Genomic DNA, 17241 nt, shown 5'->3' with positions numbered 1-17241 from the left:
GAACATGTCGGGCAGACTGTGCCTTTCCCAGACAGAGACTCCTGTCTGTGAACTGGAAACAGAAGAGGCAGCAGAGAGTCCCTGACCTCCTCCTCCTCTCACTGCCTCCTTTCGCTGGAGTTAATTCTTGAGGTTGAGGCATGCCACATCTCACCTACTTTTGTGTTTTCTTTTCTTTTCTTTTTCTTCTTTTCCTTTGATTTTTCAGGGCAGGGTCTTTCTGTGTAGCCTTGACTGTCCTGGAACTTACTTTGTAGATCAGACTGGCCTCAAACTGCTTGCCTCTGCCTCCCAAGCGCTTTGATTAAACATATGCTCCACCACATCCGGCTTTACCTATGTTTCTAAAAGATCCTGGAACAAAGAGGAAACATAGCAGAAACACATCTCTTTTTAATGGCTACTTTAAAACCATGGCTCACAGCTGGAGATAGAATATAGTTATCAGTCTTTACTAATAGCATTATAAACTGCTTCCAGGCACAGGGGGCCCTGTGTGAAATTAACCCCTTTCTAACCTACATCCCTTTCTAGCCTTCTGAAAAAGCTCTCAGTCATGTGTGTTACTGGAGAGACTTGGAACTGTGCTTGGAGCTTCTCTTGAGGAAAGGGACATGTCAGAAGAGGGAGAGGACCTCCCAGCAGTAGGCCCACTGGATTAGTCTTCTTTCTGGGCTCACGAAGAAGAAACTCAGCAGGTGTTGTTCAAAAGTCAATTCAGGCCACCTTCTTCAGGGTCCTGAGACAAACAGGCATTTTTTCCATGGCCAGCAAGCCAACTGTTCAGAGAGACCAGTCTCTCATCATTGTAGTTGGAGCATGGGGCTTCAAGATGCTTTGTGGATTCTTCTCCACCAGAGGACACCATCTCACTTCCCCTGTCAGAAGCAGATCCTCTCCATTCATGGAGTCCAGGTATTGCATCTGTTTCCTCACGAGCAATTCCAGCTGTCAAGGTTTTTCACATTTCTGGTTGAGTCAGTTCTCTGGAGGGTAGCAGTCAGCCCATGGTCATCTGAAAGGATCTCCTTGTCATATCCCAAGATTACCACATAGAAATTGTTTGTAATGAGAGCTGTGTTCTTCTCTAGGATATAGGAATTGACCCCCCATTACTCTGCCTACCTGCTCCACATCTTCCCACATGGAATGAACTATGATCTGGCACATGTGTTTTCCAGTCCAGCCTTCTTGCTTCATTCCAAATAGACACATCCAGAGATGAAACAGGATTATAAGAAACCAGTTGAATGTATCAGGCATCTGAACCTCAGAAAAAAAAATCCTCAAAATCAGTTTTCTCCATACAAGACATGTGCATGCTTAAGGCTGCAATCTTAATCTTCCATTTGCTGGATTTCAAAGGTTCAGTGAATCCCTTCATGAAGAGACCAACCTTCTCCTCAACGAACTTCTGAAAATTTTGGAGAGTAGGAAGCTTCTTACTTGTGGTGTGGTATTTCTACTCTGCAACATTTTGTTCTGATCCTGCACAGATTCAAGACTAATTCAGATCACTGGGATATGCTGGACTAAGTCCTGCCCCACTGTCTTTGGGTAGGAGACTCTGATACCAGTTGGCTGCATGTTTGATCCCACTGGGAGATGCTAGTGTGCTTCCTTTTTTTCTTCATCTGGACTTTTTCACACCATTATTGGAGTCCTTCCTCCTGGCAGCACATGGTTTCCTCTCCAGACTAACCCATGGTGGCATCCTCCTGCTTCCTCTCTTTCCATCCTTCTTATTTCTTAGATTAATTGATTCTTTGTGTATTGCTCTTTGTTTCAATTTTATTGATTTTCTTTTCTTTGGTTTTTGTTATTTAGTCACATTTACTAGATTTGGCTTGGGTTATTTTTGCTTTCAAATTCTTGAGTTTCATCATCAAGTCATTTATTTGTGCTCTCTGACTTTATAATGTAGGCATGTAGAGCTACAAATTTCCCTCAGAGGCCTGCCTTTAATGTTCATCAAGATTTTTGTGTTTTTTAAAATTTTCACTTAATTCCAGAAATTATTTTTTTTTCTTTCTGATTTTTTCTTTGCCCCATTCATCATTCAGTAACAGGCTACTAAATCACATGAGTCTGTGCAGTTTCATATTTGTCTGCTGTGATTTTAAGTTTTGTTGCACTGTGGTGAGCTAAAAGCTTCATATTTGGAATGATATACTATTTAGAGATATTGGAGCCTTTAGGAGGCAAGACTTACTAGCAGGACTTAGTTAGGCATTTTGTTATACTGTAACAAAATGCCTAACATAAAGGAAGAAAGAATTAAAGGAAGAAAGAATTTACTCTCACTTGTCATTGCAGAAATTCATTGTTCTCAGTTTAGTTGATTCTGGGCTCATAGTGAGGCAGAACTTGATGGGCAATAACAAGCAGATGAGTGAGTAAAGACTCTAGGACAAGGGAGCACCCAGTAACCTCCTCCAGATCTAATTGTATAGTAGCTGCACCTCCTTAAGTCTCTATCACCTCCCAACATAGCATGACCATTTTGATGTTCAGGACACAATCTTGTTTGGGAATTTCCACATATAAACCCTAATACTAAGAATGTCCTTGAAGGATACAGGAGGATTGCAGGACCTTCTTTTATCTCCCTTGCAGGCCTTGGGGTGATTTGTTTTATTCTTTTTTTTTTAATTTGAATAATAGCTAATTTACATATTTTATTTATTTATTTATTTTTTTTACAGGAAGAAAAGATTTATTCTGCTTACACATCTTTTTTTTTTTCAATGCAGTTTATTCAGGAACATTGAACAATCCTCGGACCCCGGGGAAAGCCAGCCCACAGCTTAAATAGCCTCTGGGTAGCCAACCCAGGCGTGCCACGGGGGCAATGCAGATAGGTCCACATACATGGAAGCAAGCCAGATCCTCGGCCTTAGCCAAATGTGGAGTTGTTCGTGACAGAGAGCACTCACCATCGGGAAGGTGGAAGGCGGAAACCAGCTCCATCTTTAAGGCATAGCATTCCGCAGCTCTCTACAGTTCCCCCTTTTTGTTTTAGACGCATCAGGCAAGAGTAGAGGTCTGATCTCTGATATTAGAAATAAATTGGGACTTTGTACAGATGTTCATTTAGGTGTCATCCACCCAAAGAGCATCGGACCCGTCCGATACCTTTTTCTCAGAGGCGGGACCTGGGGCATCAACCCGCATGCAATCAGACATGCTCTTCTCTGGGTCCAAAGCGGCTGACCCTGAGTGCAGTGCTTAGCCTCGCATCCTGAGCGTATCATTTTAGCTTTTTATGGTATCCAACCATGCTTGGGGAGAATGTCCTGCTTCAATGGCTGTAAAGGCCTGAATGATCATGGCTGCATCACACTGTTGTGAGACTCTAATCTTGCATATATACCACAGGCAAACCAAGGAGACCAACACCAGAAGGCCTGCTAACACTCCCATGCCCGCCCATTCCTTCAGATGATTGTACCATGATGTGCTGCTTTGTACGAGCTTAAAAGGAACAGAGCAAAGATTATGAATAGCAACCTCAAAAGTGTAAAGCAAAATATCATTTTCTTTTATTTTTTAGATGATAATTTTTTATTTTAATTTTTATTAATTACACTTTATTCACTATGTATCCCCTGTAAATCCCTCCCCATTCCTTCCCAGTCCCACCCTCCCTCTCCCTTCTCACCGCATGCCCCTCCCCCAGTCCACTGATAGGGGAGGTCTTCCTCTCCTTTCTTCTGATCCTAGTCTATCAGGTCTCATCAGGAGTAGTTGCATTGTCTTCCTCTCTGGCCTGGTAAAGCTGTTCTCCTCTCAGGTGGAGGTGATCAAAGAGCAGGCCAATCAGTTCATGTCACAGACAGTCCCTGTTCCCATTACTATGGAACCCACTTGGACAATGAACTGTCCTGGGCTACGTCTATGCAGGGGTTCTAGGTTTTCTTTTTACAGCTTGGTTATCTAAGGCATTCTATTGTAACAATGGAAGCTGAATAGCTCATTGACAAATTGGTATTTAAATAATACTATAAACTTTCATTGATAGACTCGGTCTACTGATTACATTGTCCTTCAATGTTTCTACTCCATATAATCTAGTGATAAAGACTTTTATTTGGTGGAACAGACAGAAATGTTAGGTATGAACGTCTTTAAAAATAATTTGAGATAAGGACAGGTGTTTATTGTTGCTGCACGAGATTCTACATCAGCTAGTAATTGCAAATGTACTCATGGCTTTGTTTAGTATGTGAAGAGTTTGCAGACTCCAGTTATGTCAATTATGTTAACCAGGAGTCAGAATTCACACTTCCATTTAAATAATATTCTATGAGAAAATGTTTGTAGTTACTTGAATAAAATATACAGTAAAATATGTAAGCTAGACATTATATTTGTGCATATAGGCATTTAATAGACCTCTGCTTATAGTTATTTATTAAAGTCACAGAGCTATCAAGAATGTTTATTCATACCTCAACCTCAAACTAAACCATTTTCATTTCATCACAAGCAAAGTGCTACTGGCATGTCTTAAGTAAAGAAAGCTAATTTGACTCTACGCAGCAGGATGTCAAAGCAGATGCTGAGACTCATAGCCAAACTTTGGGCAGAGTGCAGGGAATCTTATGAAAGAAGGAGGAGATAGAAAGACCTGGACGAGACAGGAGCTCCACAAGCAGAGCAACAGAAGCAAAAACATCTGGACACAGGGATCTTTTCTGAGATTGATAATCCAACTAAGGACAATGCATGGAGCTAACCTAGAACTCCTGTGTACAGATGTAGCCCATGGTAGCTCAGTAGCTCAGTGTACAAGTGGGTTCCCTAGTAAGGGGAACAGGGATTGTCTCTGACATGAACTCAGTGGCAAGCTCTTTTAGCAACTTCCCTTGCAGGGGGGCAGCCTTACTAAGCCACAGAGGAAGACAATGCAACCAGTCCTGATGAGATCTGATAGACTAGGGTCAGATGAAAGGGAAGGAGTTCTTCCCATATAGAGAACTTGAGGAGGAGCATGGGAGGAGAAGAAGAAAGGAGAGTGGGTTGGGAGTTAATGAGGGAGGGGGCTACAGCTGTGATACAAAGTGAATAAATTGTAATAAATAAATGGAAAAAGAAAGCTCATCCATTGTAATCATTGCATACTCATGAAATTAATGAGTAAATTATATCTCATTGAATCCTCTCCTCTACAACAAATACTTGTTCTTACGCAAAATAAAATATTTCTAATGATATTTGTGCATTCCCCATCAGTTTATGTAAGCATTATCACACATAAGTACTGTCTTTAAATGAATTTAAACATAAAGTTTCATCCATTCCTTTGTCATATTATTTTTTCCTTACTGAAGACTGTAAATACTCTCCCTGTTTTCTCTTCTATCAAAATCAGGGTATTTTGTCCAAGTTAAATTTCTTGTAACATTTGGAGTTAAGTTTTATAAAACATAAGAGATAAGGAACAATGTATATTCTTTAAATGGTGAACAACATGAAAGAGAATCATCAGAAAATAGCGGTGAACCAAACAGGGTAGAAAATTGTGGAGCACAGCATATAGCTAGCCCAACCACCTTCCCCTTCATGTTTTTGCTACAGTTTCTATAGTGAAAGCGAAATAAATAATTCATTTTTCTACTCTACCCTCTACTCTGTATTTCTAATCTCTTGGTTTTAATTTACCATACAAAGCATATCAGATAACCAGACTTCTCCAAACAGCATCTTGAGCTATTTGGGTCCAAAATGATAGTTTTTTTTTTCTTCTAAAATTCATATGGAAGAGACAATATAAGTTTTTCTATAGAGCTGTTCTTGGATCACACAGGTAATATTTGTCTTTACTATAATTATTAATCTCTTAATTATTTAATAAATATTCTTTGGTCCAAAAAGTTGTTATTACAAACTTTGTTTATTTTTTTTGTTGGTAAACAGTTTTATAGAGGTAATTTCTGTGAATGATCCCCCAATTAAAAGAAATAAATTTCAAATAATCATGTTTAAATTATTTGACTCAATAAGTTAACAATATTGCTGATAATGTTTTGTTCAATGGCAATAAAGTATACAGAAAAAAACAAACAAACAAACAAAAAACATGAGATAAGCAGGAGGAGGAAGAGGTTAGGTGGTGGCGCCAGAGGTGGAGGCTGGTTAGCCATGCAAGGCAGGGATGCACGGCATGGAACCCAGCAAGTTGGTGTCTTGAATTGAGGAGACTCCCCCTGAAGACAGAAGGAGTGGTAGAGTAGCTGCCATCTGAAAGAAGAGCCAGAAAGCCTGAGGCGGAATTACCCTCCTTGGGGCCTGTGCACCTGACTTCCCAGCTCTGGGGTTCTGGAAGATGAAAGAGATCATACAAGGGGCAGGGTCTTGGGGGTCTGAGCCTCCAGGACCGCTTACTCCAAACCCAGAGAAAAGCCTCTTCTTTGGCCCTTTCTCCCCAAACCCCGATTTAAGTCAGATGATAGGTTTGGGTCAGATCATGGGTCAGGAACCAAGGTACCAACTAGATGCCTCCCTGTCCTTCAGCCCTCTTTGATGCCTATGCTAATGAAGAGGGAGAGGAGGAGGAGGAAAAGGAGGAGGCAGAAGTAGCAGCTTGGAAGCTACCTCTAGATGGGGCCAACTGGGGTCCTCACAGCTTCCTTGACCTCTCCAACACTCTCTTAGAAAAACCTGCTCACAGAGCCAGGGCCATGCCTTGAGAGCCTTCCAGATGCTGTTCTACTCAAAAAGTTCTGGGGGTGCCACTGAAGCCGGCGGCAGAATCTTGCACACCCCAAGAACCATCTTTTACCCCAGAAGGGGGGTGCAGTGCCACAGGTGCCATCATCTGCTGTCATTTTGACTCCCCCAGGGGGTTGCCCCCCCTCCGGCTGGGTCTGCTAGGTTCTCTCAAAGCTGAGGATAGGATGAGAGGGTCTCCACCAGGGCCCTCTGGGGCCCCCATGGAGGAAGACAGACTAAGGTGTATGGAAACTTGGTCATGGACACAGTCCCTGAAAAGGTGCATTTCTTCAACAGTTTCTTCTATGATAATAAACTCTGAACCAAGGGTTATGATGGGGTGAAAAGGTGGACCAAAAATGTGGACGTCTTCAACAAGGAGCTGCTGCTGATCCCCATCCATCTGGAGGTGCACTGGTCGCTTATCTCAGTTGACATGAGGCGACTCCCCATCACCTACTTTGACTCACATGAACTCTAAATTGTCACTGCCCTAAGCATATTTTCAAGTATCTGCAGCTAGAGGTGGAAAAAAAGACCGACTGGACTTTTAGCAAGGCTGCAAAGGTAACTTCAAAATGAATGTGGCGAGGCAGAATAATATCAGTGACTGTAGAGCCTTTGTGTTAACACTACTGCAAGAACCTGGCATTGTCTCAGCCATTCAGCTTCACCCAGGAGGACATGCCCAAACTCCTAAGGCAGATCCACAAGGAACCTGTCACTACAAACTCACTGTGTGAGCCTCATACCTTTAGCCCATTTAATAGGCAGGGGAACAAGGTAGACCCTTCCAAAGAAACTCCAATTCCTATGTCTCCCACCCAATTCCCTTTGGATTTTCATATTTAAAGGTTTGGTTTCTGTATTTTGTTTTCTTTGAGAAAATGTTGGTTTCTGATGGGAAGGGAATGACCACATAAAAGTCCTTTTCTCCCTCTCTAGGAGAATGTTGCCTTGTAGCCTAGGTGGAGCAGCCATTCCTCCTTCCATGTTCAGTGGGCAGGAAAACTGAAGGTAGTGGGCAGGCAAATAGATTACTGCTTGCTAGATCTTCAAACATATATATGCCACAATCCTGCTTTGGTCAATAAAGGATCCTTTGAATATATATTAAAAAAACGAGATAGTCAAAGAAGCTACATCAGTCTATTGACTGGAACTGCCTAAAGAAATGACCCAGTGTTTGAATAATGTTCCCTTTTACTCTAATTCAAGTTACTCACACAAAAGCCCTCAAAATTGAGACCTATGCCACATGACAGAGTTGATCAATTTGAGCAGGAAACTGGCCAGCCCAGCAGATGAACAAGTGAATACCCTGCTAACAAAGGGAAGGGCTTGCTACATGCCGACAGCTTTGTGGTGCACATTAAGATCATTTTTTCCTGATGAGAAATCCAAAAGCTCTACTTGGGGCTGCTGTTTTGCCACTTGGAAGCCTGTAACAGCTATGGAAGCAACCAAAGCTAAGTGACTCCCCAGGTTACCACATTCTATCTTTTAGAGGTAACTGCCTTAATAGGAATGAGCCATAGTAATTTGGATATTTCCCCCAAAAGTTTCTAATGATAACACTAACTGTAACTCGAGATTTATTTAGCCACTTGCATTAATATAATATAGTTAAGACTGATATAAGAAATGAATGCAAGTCAGTGTAAAAATCCAGTATACTTAGAAGTAAGCATACTAAAAACCCTACACAATAAATAAAAGATAACTGAATACAGAATCCTGTTGTATAATAGGTCAGTATTATCCAGCAGTTAGAATACACCAAATAGCTCACCATGTGTACGGACCACATCATGAGCTGTCAGCTCTGACAGAATTTCTCTGGCCCTCTTCATAACCTGAAGTTATAAACACTAGAAGCAAAGTTATGTCTGGGTAGATATCAACCCCCACTGCCCTTTGTATAGTACTGCATCCATTTCTTCGCCTTCTGAAATATTGAGGTCAGCGTTAATCTACTACCCCATTGCAACTTTTAATATTTAATGAAATGAAAAATAGGAAACACTTTACAATATTTAACTGATAAAAATAAATTCAAATATTCTCACCAATATTCAGATATAATTAACACATATCAATTATATGTAAGTGGTGTGTATATGTTTTGATGTATGTGTGTTATTGAGTCAAGCTAAATAACATCTCCAACATCTCACATAGTTCCTGTTATATATTTTTAATTGTGGTGAGAATATTTAAAATCTAATAAGTGAACTTCAGTTGTACTTTCTAGGTGGTATATTATCTTTCTAGAGTCTGTTGATCTTATAACTGAAACTTCACACTAATCAAGCATCATCTTCTCATCTTCCAGTACCATCAAGTCATTAGTAACTGCTTGTTCTCAACTATAGTTTGACCTGAGTAAATTCCAAATATAATTGAGATTCTGCAGTATTTACCTCTGTCTTTTTTCTCTTACTTTGAAGGTCCTCTAGAATCTTTTATGTGCTCACAAATGCCAAGATTATCTTTGCAGTTTTGACATTATCTTAATTTACTTATTAGTCAAGGGATACACATTCTGCCCCTAGTCTTCAGATTATTGGAAGAGTTTACATGGAGTTACCATCTGTGTTTGGTTGAGGTGGTTGTTTTAGTTTTAGTGTTATGACTGGAAGAATTCAACAGTGAAACCATCTGGACCTGACACTTTTCTTGTTGACAGGCAATTTATTTGATTCAGTTATCTTGTAAAGGATCTGTAGAGATTTAGCCTTCCTTCATGGTTTAATGTTGTCTGGCATTCCTTATAAGTCATTGTACAATTGTACAATTGTAACTAGGAAAAAAGTAAAAGTATACTGAATGCCCTTAAATGGGCATTTCTTTTTTTAATTTATTTTTTATAATTTATTCACTTTACATCCTTTTTGTAACTCCCTCCCTTGTCTGCTTCGGGTCTCTCTCTCCCTTCCTCTTCTCCCATTCCTCTTCCTTATTCCTCAGAAAGGGGAAGCATTCCTCCCATATCATCTGAAGCCGGCCTATCAAGTTTCATCAGGACTGTTTGTATCCTCTTCTTCTGTGGCTTGGCTAGGCCTCCCTTCCAGGGGGCAGTGATCAAAATGCTGGTAACTGAGCCCATGTCAATACAGCACCTACTTCCCTTACTAGAAAAACCACATGAAGACTGAGCAGCCTGTTGGCCATCTCTGAGCAGGGGTCTGGGTCCTCTCCATGCACGGTCCTTGGTTGGTGTTTCAGTCTCTGCAGGCTCCCCTTGCATCCAGATGTGTTGGCTTTGTTGGTCTCCTTGTGGAACTCTTGTTCCTTGTGAGTTCATACATCCCCCCACTTTTTCATAGATTCCCAGCCCTATGCAAAAAGTTTGGCTGTGAGTCTTAGCATCTACTCTGATTTCGTGTTGGGTGGAGTCTTTCAGAGGACAAGTATGTTAGCTTCCTGTCCTGTTCCTTGAAACAAAAGTGGCTTTACTGTAGAAATATTAGATTAGCACTGATTCATTATCTGCATTCTGAGATAAGAACAAACTGTTTTTCGAGAAAAAAAAAAAACTTGTTTTATTGCCTGCATGCCCAACCAATGATTCCTCAAAATGCTCATCACATGAGCACACAATAAGTTAAGCTAATTACACCAATGCCTATTTAGTGAAAATTTCAAAATTTCTCTCCCTGGAGTACTTAAATTGGTAAAGAGATCCTATGGATATCACAAATACTCTTGGCCTAACCACCACATGCTGAGGCTTCCAGTTCTGTTGACCAAATACATTTCTGTGGACCTGAGTGTAACACTATTTACCTTGACACTCCTCAGGAACTTCATTATTTTTCTGTATGCCACTGTTCACTTTGTTAGTGAGACTCTTTTTCCCTGTTAACTCCCTGGTTAGTAAGTTTAATCTTTCCTGTTAGCTTCCTGTTGGTAAATTTCAATAAACCTTAATCATGCATGCAGTTTCCTAGTGTTTCCTTCTGTCTCTTGGCAGACTATCCCTGTGCCCTAGAGGAACGAGGCTATAAATGGGACAGATGTACAAATTTTTCATGTAATAGCTCAAAGTATTCTTATGTAATCATTCATAATTATGCTGCATCCATTGCCATGGCTCATCTTTCAATTCTGACTCTTACTCTACTCCCTTTTTCTTAGTACTTTCAAATAAAGGGTTTTTTTTTAATTACTCAACAAACTAACTCTTAAGTTTTTAATCCTTTATGTTAATTTTCTAGTCTCCATTTCACTTATTTCTAAACTGACCATTTTTTAACTGAACATGGCTTCTTTTATCACATAATATATCCTGATTACAGTTTTTCTGCCTCTGCTCATCCCAGTCTCTCTCTGCCTCCCTCCCATTCAGATCCACTCCCTTTCTGTCTGTCCTTGGAAAAGAAAACAAATCTAAGAAATAATAATAAAATATAATAAGACCAAACCAAAACTATCACTTTGGAGTTGGAAGAGATAAACCAACAAAAGGAAAACAGCCAAAGAAAAGGTACAAGAATCAGAGACTCACACCCAGGAATCCTATAAAAACACTAAACTGGAAAGACCTGGTGTTGACCAGCTCAGGTGCCATGCTTGTTATTTCAGTCTTTATGAGTTCACATGATCTTCACTCAGTTGACTTAGAAGGTCATATTTCCTTGGTGCTCTCCATCCTCTCTGGCTCTTACTCTATCTGCCTCATCTTCCACAGCGTTCATTGAGAGATTTCATGGAGACATTCCATTTAGGGCTAAATGTTCTTCTTTGCCTCTCTGTCTTTGTCTCTTGTCTCTTTGTCTGTCTCTGTCTGATCTGTCTCTACCTCTCTGTCTCTCTATCTCTCTCTCTCCCTTTCTCTCTCTCTCTCCACAATAGCCGGGTTTGGGTCTTTGTATTTCTTCTTATCTAGTGCAAGAGGAAGCTTCTATGATGATGGCTGAAGAATAGTCTGATTATCTTTTTCTAACTTATATTTACAAATTTGGGTTTAGTTTGTCTTTTGATTGGAGAGCATTTTTATAAATTTGTCTTTGCAGTAACAGTAAGTAGGTTAGAGCTGGTTCATGCAGCTATGAATGGTACAATTTAGGTCTGGAAAACACATGGGACTAGGGGCAGGTGAGATTCTGGATGAATGTATATTTGGACACATCTTATTCTAGAACCACTGGTGAGTAGAGCTAAGATTAAACTATCAAATTGTTCTCTACATTGTAGTTGTTGAATATTGACATTTTAATCAGAGTATAATTGAGATTGGCTTGCTCTGACTCCCTGAGCAAACTTTACTGGGTTTCACTTAGCATACAGAATGACAACAGAGCTAGACATAGTTGACACTGACTCCTTCAGCATCTCTTGGTGTTTGAGTAATATTCATGATTAGAGACAATCAGGAATTGAGGTGAGTTTATATGACATGGAATTTATTTCTTATCATTGATCCTATTCCAAAGGTATGGACTTACCTTCTCAATATCTTTCATTCAGCTTTAGAATCCAGTGAGGGTTTAACAACCTCCAATTATGACCTAAAATGTCCCCAAATAACATTTTTTACTCATACTTTTGTTTGTAGATGTCTGCTAAATTATCTTAAGTTAAGGTTAAACTATCATAATCTATACCTCTTTTTCAATGTGGAAGACATCACTTTTTTATTTTTCTGGCTTTTACAGTTTCTCCGGGACATATAATCACTTATGAAGATTTAGAGATAAGAGTCTCAGATGACTGAGAGAACATGTGGCATTCATCCTTTTCAGATCTGGGTTATTTCACTCAATAACTAAAGTTCAATCCATTTACCTGCACAGTTAAATTATTTAACATTTGTTTACAGCTGAAAAATATTCCATTGTATGTATTTACCACATTATTATTATCCATTCATCACTTGAAGATCATTTAGGTTGTTTTCATTCCCTATCTATTGTGAATAGAACACCAATGACCATGGCTACACACAGTCTGTGGAATATAATGTCAAGTAGTTTTGGCATATGCCAAGTAATGGTATAACTGAGTCATATGGCAAATACATTTTTGGTTTGTTTTTTTTAAATTCTCCACACTGCATTTCATAATGGCTGGAATAGCTTCCAATTCTACCAGCAGTGAACAATTGTCCACTTTCCCCAAACCACTATAGCATTTGCTTCATTTGTTTTATGATCTTTTCCATTCTGACAAGAGTAAGATGAAATATAAGAACTCTTTTTCTTTGCATTTTCCTAGCTGTTAGAAAAAGTAGTATCTTTTATATATTTCAAAGTCAGCATTTTTTCAGAACTCTATTCAGGTAGCCAGTATTTTTTTTTCCAAATGACACTAAGAATATCTGAAAACCCCATAAGAAATCATACTATATATACTGTATATGTGCATATATGTATACATATAATAAATATACATATGCATATACATATATATGAAAACTAAACTTATAATACATATAAGTCTTTATATAAATACATATATGTATTTTCCTATTATTATTGGTATTATTATTGTTGCTGTTATTATTTACAGTTTATCTGCTTTCTATCCAAGTTGTAGCTCCCTTCTTCCTCTTCTCCTAGTCTCACACTCCCTCCCTTTTCATCTCCTATCCCTCTTCCCTAGTCCACTGATAGAGGAAGTCCTCCTCCCCTATTCTCTGATCTTAGCCTATCAGGTACCATCAGGACTACCTAGATCCTCTTCCTCTGTAGGCTGGCTAGGCCACTCCACCAGGGAGAAGTGATCAAGGAGCAGGCAACTGAATTCATGTCAGAGGCTGTCTATTCTCCCCTTACGACGGAAACCACATAGAAATTGAATTGCCTATAGGCTACATCTGAACAGGAGTTCTATGTCCTCTCTATGCATGATATTTGGTTGATGCATTCAGTTCTGTAGTCCCCTGTGGGCCCAGCTTTAATTATTTATTTATTTTTTTTTATGTTTTGGCTTTGTTGATCTCCTTGTATGGCTCCTGCTTCCTCCAGGTCCTTCTATATATCCCTTCTTCCATAAAACTTCCTGCACTCTATGCAAAGTTTGGCTGTGAGTCTCTGCATCTGCTTCAATACCCTGATGGGGTCTCTTACAGAACATTTGTGGTAGGCTTCAGTCCTGTTCCCTCTCTTATACCACTTCTGAGGTCTATCATGTTTTCTCTTCTGAATGAGAATTTACCATCTTCCCTAGGGTCCTCCTTTTTGATTAGCTTCTTTAGGTCTGTAGATTTTAGTATGTTTATCCTATATTAATTATATGGTTAAAATCCACTTATAAGTAAGTATTTACTATGCATGTCTTTCTGCTTCTGGGATCTCTCACTCAGAATGATCTTTTCTAGTTCCATCCATTTGCTGGCAAATTCATTATTCCCTTGTTTTCAATAGCTGAGTAATATTCCATTGTGTAAATGTACCACAATTGCACATATATTTTAAATGAGATTTTCTCAGCTTGGATGACAATGCTCTCTCCAAAGTCCAAGATCATCTAACCAAATCTCCCATACATGGTATGATAAGCCATCTTCTGACCTGTTGGTATGGTTAGTACAATAAGTTTGCAAAATGTTTACAGCTATTTCTACTACCTTTGCTTGAGACTAAAGTTGGAAATAACTCACTATTTTTGACACCATCATGCACTTTAGACACAAGCCCAGAGGCCTCAGAGCTAGATATGACCTCACAGCCTTTTCCCTGAGGACTAGCTTACATGATACCATGCAAGTTTCCAATGCAAAGAAACAACAACAATCCTACTCAACCATGAGGCATAAATTACAACAATGTCTAAGGTTGTGTGATAGTACATACACACCATGGAGGATAACAAACAGTTCTATAATTCGACTTAAGACCCACTTAAGACTATAGAAAGCATGTTTGGTACTGGAAACTTAGCCAATTACTCAGGGCTAATAAAGTCATTAATCTAGGAAAAGAACCTACACCCACTTCACTAGCATAATTCCTAACTACGTTTTAAATATTTGTCCTTATACTCACAAATCACCATAGTCCTCACTCCTCATCAAACAAAATTCTCTTTGCAACACAGATATCATTACAGAAAAACCTAATCCCTCAAATGTAAAGTTGTAGAATCCAGTCCCAGTGGGTACATCTACAAAACAACTTTATACCCAAGTCACAAGAATCATTGCAGGAGAGAGGGTGAAAATGTTGTAAGAGCCAGAGGATGATGTACTTCAAGAATGAAAATAAGCTTACCAAAGTGGACACAGGCCCAGGAAGTCTTGACCCTACTCAAAGAACTAGAGGCAACTACTGTAAACTGAGAATGGAGTAAATAATCTTCCCTGTTGGGAGCTGCTGTTCTAGCAGCTGCTTTGATATTTAAATCTCAGTGGAAAGACTGGTTTTACCAATCCTCCACTAAAGTCAGGGAAGAATTTCCAAGTCCATCTCCTTTGTTTGTGACATCAGGTGGGAGAGCTTGTCAAAATCACACCTCTTGTTTCACAGTCTTGTAAATTTAACCCACTGTTCTGAGCTGTTTTTACTCTGGTTTAAAAGCACTCTGATATAAAGCCAGGGGCTGGTCGAGTCTACTCTCTGCTAGAGCCTCTTGGAAAGGTCCCATGTGTTGTGTGTTAGTTTATTTATTTTAATTCTCACTCCAGACTCAAGAACCTTTCAACTCTGCTGGCCAGCCCTGGCAGATTGGCACCCGGACATGAGACTTGAGATACAGGGAATGAGTGAAGGATGCCGTGGTTGTTGCCATGCTCGAATCATTAAGTAGAAAGGGCTTGGTGAGTAAATCCGAGAATAAAAATGGGACAAGGAAGTAGCCTAGTGTTTTTTGTATGGTACTTAATTAAAGATAGTCTGTATATGCAGCAGGAAACTGAGAAAGTTAAATTTTCAGGCTCAGAGAGAAGGAGGTTAGAAAGATGGCAGGTTTCAAGACAAAATGATATTAGACCATCAGCTCCTCCAGAGGAGTTGTATTTCCCTCCTGATGACAGTAATTTTTTGTCAGAAGAAGACTTTGAGGATGACTTAGATCCTAATAAGGTTGCAGAGTCAAAGGAAGAACCAGACCAGTATTATTCTGAGAGATAACCCTCTGATTCAGGCTATGCATGTTAAAAAGCATAAGCCTTGGCAAAAAGAAATTAAAAGTTTGGAATGGTGCTTGGAGGAAATAAACAGAAAAATTGGAGAATTAACTACTAGGAAAAATGAGGCTCAATCCCCCACTCTAACTCCATCATTGGTTGCAGATTTGGACCCTCATCCTAAGACAGCTACAATTACAGGGGCCTGAAAGACAAAGGGACCTTTTCCTTTGTCCACTGTATGGGCAATTGTATCTTCTTTACAAGCTTCTTTAAAAGAAGCTAGGCAGAATGGAGAAGATATAACTGAGTTTTACGGTTTTCCCATTCTAGAGCAGCCTGATATACAGGATAGTATGGCGAGAGTCCATGCTTCTATACCTTTTAAACAATTAAAAGAATTAAAAGCTGCATGCTCTCAATATTGTCCTACAGTGCCTTTCACTCAAGCTCTGTTGGAGTCCTTGTCTACTGAGGCCCTCTTCCCAGGGGACTGGAAACACTAACAAGAGCGTGCTTATCAGGAGATCATTAATTATGGAAGTCAGAATTTGCAGAGCATTGTCAAGTTACAGCTGAACTTAATCGAGCTCAGGGAATTCCTATAACTTATGACATGCTTGCTGAAGAAGGAATCTACAGGGAAATAGGACAACAATTGGATTTTGATGTGGCCATTTATACTCAGGTAAATACTGCTGCCCAGAGGGCCTGGAATAAACTTCTACAAGCAGGTAGGCAGGTGGAGGATTTGTCTAAAATCTGTCAGGGACCTGATGAGTTCTTTCAAGACTTTGTGGCAAGATTAATGCAAGCAGAAAACAGACTTATTGAGAGACCAAAAGATTAAAAATCAGCCATTATTATTAAAGTTTAAAGCCTGGGGTGAGGTCCAGTAATGCCCTGAGGGGAAGAACCTGCCATACTGCATTCTTTCCCCACTCACTAGAAATACATTTGCTAGGAAACTGGCCCATCCCCCTAGGGAGGGACACCAGATCATTAATGGTTTGGGGACCTTCCTATAGCCAATCAATTCAAAATGCAGCATTTTAACCAACAGATGCTTGCCAGGCAGCAATTGCCCCTGCCTTGGGCATGCTGGGAGGAACCAGAATCATTAAATCACCCAACTAACCTGAGCACAGGGCTCTCTCGGCTCTCACCACTTCGAGGGGGGTTGGGTGTGTGGACCCAAGTTGAAGCTTGCAATTTGTAATAAAAAGATCCTCATGTGGTTTGCAACGGACTCGGCTCCTGATGGTGGTCTTTTGGGGTATCGCAATTTGGGCACAAAATTATAAGTGATGAAAAGTCTGGATTATTATTAGTAAAACAATTGGCTTATGAGAATGCTAACAGTGCTTGCCAAGCAGCTTTGAGACCCTTTAGGAAGAAAGGAGATATATTTCATTATATTAGGTTATGTTCAGACATTGGGCCGTCTTATACTCAAG

At 39.8% G+C, this 17241-nt stretch overlaps 2 pseudogenes; one reads left to right on the top strand and one right to left on the bottom strand.

Annotated features, from left to right (window-relative positions):
* Positions 1–783: 783 nt before the first annotated feature.
* LOC110565717 (ubiquinol-cytochrome-c reductase complex assembly factor 1-like) lies at positions 784–1634 on the bottom strand (annotated as a pseudogene).
* Positions 1635–6328: 4694 nt separating this feature from the next.
* On the top strand, positions 6329–7457 carry LOC110565718 (sentrin-specific protease 3-like; annotated as a pseudogene).
* The last annotated feature ends 9784 nt before the right edge of the window (positions 7458–17241 follow it).

The sequence above is a fragment of the Meriones unguiculatus genome, chromosome 15, assembly GCF_030254825.1.
Source record: "Meriones unguiculatus strain TT.TT164.6M chromosome 15, Bangor_MerUng_6.1, whole genome shotgun sequence".
NCBI classification, from domain to species: domain Eukaryota; kingdom Metazoa; phylum Chordata; class Mammalia; order Rodentia; family Muridae; genus Meriones; species Meriones unguiculatus.
This window is presented reverse-complemented; position numbering and strand designations above follow the sequence as displayed.